The sequence below is a fragment of the Dermacentor andersoni genome, chromosome 6, assembly GCF_023375885.2.
Source record: "Dermacentor andersoni chromosome 6, qqDerAnde1_hic_scaffold, whole genome shotgun sequence".
NCBI lineage: Eukaryota > Metazoa > Arthropoda > Arachnida > Ixodida > Ixodidae > Dermacentor > Dermacentor andersoni.
This window is the reverse complement of record NC_092819.1, coordinates 113778437-113785553: the sequence shown is the minus strand read 5'-3', so window position 1 is coordinate 113785553 and position 7117 is coordinate 113778437.

Here is a 7117-nt window from a genome sequence, read left to right as displayed (position 1 = left end):
TCGCAACTCTTAAGCGCACAGGTCATGTGACACCGGAGTTCGGCTATCTAACGTGTAGATATGTATATATACCGTATACATATATATATATATATATATATATATATATATATATATATATATATATATATATATATATATATATATATATATATATATATATATATATAACGTAATATGTCAGAATATTTCCGAGCCCGGAATATGAGCATAACTCAACATTTTCTCGCGACTTCACCGCCCAGTGTGAAATGTGTGTCAGGAGTGCCATGATTGTACAGTACCTTTCGGTATAGACCTCCGACTGTAGGCTGCGATGAAATTTAGATTTTACTCCGATCACGTGTTCCGAAAAGTGTGTGTTCCGAACGGCACAAGTAGTTACCGCCAAAAGTGGTGCTTCGACGGAAGACGTACACTGCATGTATTGGTGCGCAAAGTCACAATATTGTCCCCCTATATACCAAAGGCAGTGCTGAAAAACAATCTCGGTGCTAACAATGTAGGCAAACCAGACGCCGCCGCGAATGGCGAAAGAATTTCAGAAATAACTGTGCGATTAGCCACAACACGAACATCATATTGCATAGTTTTTCGCTGCCCCATTCTAAGCGCATTCCATCAAAAGTCATTTCTCAAACGGCGCAAAAGGGACGAAAGACACGGAAAAAAGCGATCAGTGCACGGCGCGGACGGACAAAGTGGCATTTTTATTGGAAAATACAGCTAATCGAAGCAAAAAGTTCAGCAGTATGTTAAACTCCTGTAGCATGTGACAGCGAAGGCCTGCTGCACGCTTGCTAAACTTGGCATCGTCGTGTTGCTACTTTCACAGTTCGGCTTCTTCGGCTCGTTTTTGTACGCTTCGCTGCGGCTTAGCGCGCTCGTATAGCGGGGTCAGACTCGCGCCGACGACCTTTCTCTTCGACTTTACGTTGCATCCTCTCAGCAGGGGATTGAAACATGTGGTGTTGTGTGTGTTGTGTGGGTGAGTTGAATGAATGTGTGCACTGTTCACTTTTCTGAGCGCTTGTTGCCTCAGCCTTACAGGGGTATGAGCCATTCATAAGCTCACGTGCTTTTTTTGTACCACTCGACTAGACGCCGCTTTTCTGTGCGTTGTATGCGTGATTCCAATGCATGCACTGTACGCTTCACTTTGCCGAGTGCTTGTAGCATCTGCATTACGAGAGGGATAAGACATTGCATTTTTTGCTTGCTTAGGGGGGCAGGAGCCATTGTTGACGATAGTTTTTGTACCATTATACCGGACGACGCGTTTTATTCGAGCTCATCGGCGGTATGAGCTAATTAGGGCTTGCGCCTTAATAGAGAGTTTTAGAATCGGGGCCCCCGCAGGGGCGTCTGCGTCAGCAGGCGTTTGGTGTGTTGCGACACCACGTACCCGAGCACACGAGGGTTGGACCCTCCCGCGTCTAACCGTGCGCGGCTTAGCCGTGTCCGGGGAAAGGGGGATCCTGGGGGTTTACCCAATGCGGGGTGTTTGGACCTTTAATGCCCCCCAGCGGAGGCAACACACCTCTTTGGCCTCTGCTTCACGTAGACGGCACCCCGGACTGACCCACCCAGTGGAAATCGGTAGTTGCCTTTTCCTGTCTCTCTCTCCCTACTATCTTCGTCTTTCCCTTACTTTCCACCTTTCCTGTCTTCTTCTCGCTTCCCCCTTACTTCCGATTTTCCAGGCAGCAAGGGTTAACCTTGTGTGAATAGCTAACCTAGGTTATTTCATATTTGGTTATTGTGGTAATGTACAGCTGGCGTTTGCAGGCCGTGTTTCACAGGTCCTGCGGCGTCCCCTTGTAGGACTCCACGGTGGGTGGCTGGCGCTACTGCCGAAATACTACATACCTTTATGGATAGCTCCTTTCCTCAACTCCCTGATCGCCCTCAGAAAAGAGGGCGCACCGATGAAGTTTTTGAGTTTTTCGGACGCCGAGTCCACAACTTCCCACGTTTTCATGTCGTTCACTCGGAAAAACCAGGCAAACCAGTGCGCACCATTTCACCTTTCCTTGTATCGAAGAGATTGACTGATGTTTTTGGAGCCGGTTATAAGGCGACCAGGATGGCAAGCGGTGATCTCCTCCTGGAGCTCCGCGATAAGAAGCAATACGAGAAACTGCCTAAGCTTGTGTCATTTGGGGATAACCAACTAACAGTAACCCCGCACCGTACTATGAACAAAACCCGCGGCGATGTGTCGGACGATGACTTGCTGGAGCTCACTGAGGCTGAACTCTTGGAGGGCTTCAGCGAACAGAATATATTCAATGTCAAAAGAATTAAGATGAGGCGACACGGCAAAGAAATCCAAACCAAGCACTTGGTTTGGCACTATAATCACCTTCGGATCAAGTGTCCTGCCCGAATCAATCGAGGCAGGGTACATCAAGCTCCGTGTTAGGCCATATGTGTCCAATCCGCTCAGATGTTTCAAATGCCAACGTTTCGGCCACAGTTCGCAGAGCTGCCGAGGCCGCCAAACCTGTGCGAAGTGCAGTGCCCATGAACATACTTCTGAAGCTTGCAAGAACACTCTCCATTGTGTAAATTGTGAAGGGGAGCACGCCGCATACTCGCGGTCGTGCCCATCTTGGAAAAACAAAATGTGACGATAAAAGCAAAGGAAAACATTAGTTTCAAGGAGGCACGCAGGCGGGTATCCTACCTGCCCAAAAACACATTTGCCGAAGTGGCGCGTCAGGGGGAAGCGCCACAGCGGTATCTGGCGGCTGTCCGTATCACACCCAGTTGGGCGGCAGAAACGCCATCCCCCCCCCCCCCCCCCCCCCCCCGGCGGCTGCAGCTAGCGCTGCTACGCCAACTCCGCAGAAGGGGCCATCTACCTCCGGGCAGGTGACCTCAAAGGCCTCGTCCAACAAAGCGCTCGGAAGTGTGCCTGTCCAGCGCCTCGCAAGAGGCGATGGACAGAACCACCAGCAAGACGGCACCACCAGCGCCTATGGAGCGACGAGGCACTCTCGATCGCCCTAAAAGAGAGAAAACAACCGTCACGGCGCCTGAAAAAGGCCCGTGAGCTAATCCTTATCTCTTATACACGCAGGACCCAACACATTTATCATAATGCAAACACAAATACTACAGTGGAATGTACGAGGACTTCTACGTAACCTCGACGGCATTAATGAACTGTTACATAAAAATAATCCAAGGTTGCTGTGTGTTCAAGAGACACATCTGAAACCCTACAAACACTAATTTTCTTCGTAATTATTCTACCTTTCGGAATGACCGCGACGAGGCTACCGCCTGTGGCGGCGTAGCAATAGTAGCACACAGATCTGTCGTTTGCCGACTCGTCGCCCTTTACGCGCCCCTCGAGGCAGTGTCAGTTCGGGCCATTCTATTTCATAAATTAGTAACAGTTTGTTCCATTTATATACCGCCAAACAAGGGTCTCGACAAAACAGACTTTTATAAACTTATTGACCAGCTCCCCTAGCCTTACATACTCGTGGGAGATTTTAACGCACATAACGCAATGTGTGGAGGCTCGCGATGCGACACGACAGGTCGACTTATTGAAAATTTCCTTTTAACCACCGGTACCTGTCTCTTTATTAAGAAGGAACCAACGTATTATAATCCATATCATAACTCGTACTCATCAATAGGCCTGGCGATCGGATCCGCTTCCATCTTTCCTGACTTAGAATGGCATGTGATTAAAAACCCATTCGGAAGTGATCACTTCCCAGTAACGCTGAACTCCGTAAACAAACAGGACTTGCATCCACACTTTCCTCGCTGGAAACTGGCCTCAGCAGACTGGGAACGTTTTAGGGAATCCACCCACATATCACGAGATTTTATAGATAATGTTACTATAGATCATGCTTTTTTATACTTCATTGTTTTTATCAGGGACGCCGCTGAAAAGTTCATTCCTCAAACAAGAGGCACTTCATCAGACGTGTCCCCTGGTGGAATGACGATTGTAGAGAGGCGCGGAAGAGACAAAATAAAGCTTGAAGCAAACTACGCGAAAGTCCTACAGCGGAAAATCTTATAGAATATAAACAGATTAAATCACAGGGAAGAAGGACACGATGACTCGCAAAGAGGGCAAGCTGGCAGAGGTTTCTCTCTGGTATAAATTCGTGTACTCAAGAATCTAATGTATGGGATGGGCTGAAAAGGCTTAAGGGGCAAGAAATTCATCCGTTGCCCCTAGTAAACGGTGAAGCAAACCGCTTGGAAGACCAAGCTGACGCCCTTGGCGAACACTTCCAACACGTTTCCAGTTCCAACCATTACTCCAAGGCGTTTCTTAAACACAAACAAATAGCAGAACACAAGGCTATCGATCGCAAATGCAGACAGAACGAACCCTTCAACGCGCCTTTTAATATCGCCGAGTTGAGAGCCTCCCTGACTGCGTGTCAGAGCTCCGCCCCTGACCAGACAGGATCATGTACGACATGAGTAAACACCTCCCCAGTGACACTCAAATTACTATGCTAGCACTTTTTAACCCAATATGGGCTGCGGGATACCTCCCTACCGCATGGAAAGAAGCGTTGGTTGTTCCGATTCTTTCCGAGACCCCACATTAGTAACAAGTTATCGCCCGATTGCCCTCACAAGTTGTATATGCAAACTTTTTGAAAAATGATAAACCGTCGACTTTTACACTTCCTTGAATTAAATAAATTTCTTGATCCGTATCAGTGTGGTTTTAGAGTAGGAAGATCTACAACCGACCATCTAGTGCGCATGGAAGCAAACATTCGAGATGCCCTCGTGCATAAACAGTCCTTCTTATCCGTGTTTCTCGACATGGAAAAGGCGTACGATACAACTTCGCGCTATGGTATCCTGCGTGACCTATCGACACTGGGCATCCGCGGCACTATTTTAAACAATATAGAAAGCTACCTGCAAACCCGTACATTCCGGGTGAAGATAGGTAATGTGCTGTCGCAAGCAGTTATACAGGAAACTGGGGTACCCCAAGGAGGCGTACTGAGCTGCATGCTCTTTGTAGGTAAAATGAACACGCTTCGTAAAACATTACCCCAATCTATTTTTTATTGCGTATACGTAGACGACATACAGGTAGGTTTCAAATCCTGCAACCAAACAGTCTGTGAGAGGCAGGTACAACAGTGTTTAAACAAAGTCTCTAAGTGGGCAGAAGAAAACGGGTTCAAAGTGCACCCCAATAAAAGTTATTGCGTTCTTTTTACCAGGAAAAAAGGGCTTGCTGCAGATCCCACTGTTGAAATATATGGACAACGAATACCTGTAAACAAGGAACACAAATTCCTAGGTGTTATACTTGACTCCAGGCTTACATTCATCCCGCACATAAAATATCTTAAAGAGAAATGTCTTAAAACAATGAACTTACTTAAAATGCTATCCCACACAACATGGGGTAGCGACAGACAGTGTTTACTGAATATTTACAGGAGCCTAGTTCAATCACGACTGGACGATGGTGCCGTGGTTTACCACTCTGCCGCCCCGAGCGCGCTAAAAATGTTAGACCCCGCCCACCAGCTGGGTATCCGCCTGGCCACTGGCGCTTTTAGAACAAGCCCTGTCGAAAACCTATACGTAGAGTCAGATGAGTGGTCACTCCATTTTCAGAGAACATACATCAGCTTCACCTACTTTCTTAAAGTGCGCTCTAATAAGCAACATCCGTGTTTCACGACAGTAAACGACTTGACGTGTGAAACACTTTTCCGTAGCAGACCCTCCATGAGACTTCTTTTGTCACTGCGTGTAAGAGAACTTAGTGAAGAAATGGATGTCCCGATACCCAAACATCGCCTAATGGCTCCTGTTAATCTATTACCGCTCTGGGAGAGGCAAGTGATAGAATGTGACACATCATTTGTAGAGGTCTCGAAGCACGCTCCTGAGCTTGAAATTGGTATGCATTTCCGAGAGCTTCAATCGAAGTACTCCTGCTACGAATTTTACACAGACGCGTCCAAATCCCATGCTGGCGTATCCTACGCTGCTGTTGGTCACTCTCTTTCTGAATCTGACGTAATCTGACGTGTTGAACCCCCTAACAAGTATCTTCACTGCAGAAGCCTATGCAGTACTGACTGCAGTAAAACATATAAAGACACTGAAACTTGACAGAGCAATAATATTTACAGACTCGTTAAGTCTTGTAAAAGCACTCATTTCTTTACAAAAGCATACAAATCCTGTCTTCAATGAACTCTACACACACTTATGCAACATCTACTTATCACACATACATGTAGTAATATGCTGGGTCCCTGGCCATAGAGGAATCGAGGGAAATGTGCTTGCTGACGAGATGGCCAAATCAATGGCATCGCAGGGTACTCGTTCTGCTGCAGTCCCTGCTGCACACATGAAGCCTTTCCTCAGAAACAAACTGCGAAGCCACTGGCAACGTTTGTGGGACGCAGGAACGAGTAATAGGCTTCACGTAATTAAGCCTAAGTTAGGTTTCTGGCACCCAACAACGAAAACACGAAGAACAGACTTAGACTCACTAGACTAAGAATAGGACACGTTCGGCACTCATAACTTTCTCCTGACTGGTAACGAGCCTCCAACCTGTAGTAGATGCGGCGACAGGCTTTCTGTCCTCGACGTCTTCCTGGAGTGCCGGGAAGCCGAAAGAGACAGGAGGAAACATTTTCCTTTGGATACAGCCATCACGTCCCTCTGCATCCGGCCATGTTTCTTGGTATAGAACCGCTTTTTAAGACCAAAGAGGTCCTCGCTTACTTGAAAGATGTTGTGCTACACGTGACAAGCCCAATTATTCCGTAGTGCATCCTCTTTCCAGAGGATACATCTACGATAGTGTTCTTTGTATAGCACATGCCTATAGGTCCTTGGCTTTGAAGGGCTCTGGTGAGGCAGAAGTGCTCCAGACATTTTAGCATCTCAGGTATTTTATATGTTGCATCATTCCTTCTCAATGCCTTCTAATGTTCATAGTACACGTCAATAGTCATTCCCATAATTTTATTACACCTACATTTTGTGAAATTTGCATGAACACTTTTAGGCCCGTTTACAGCCACGGCACATTAAGATCACAGAACCCATCTGTCCTCTGCGAACTGATTAA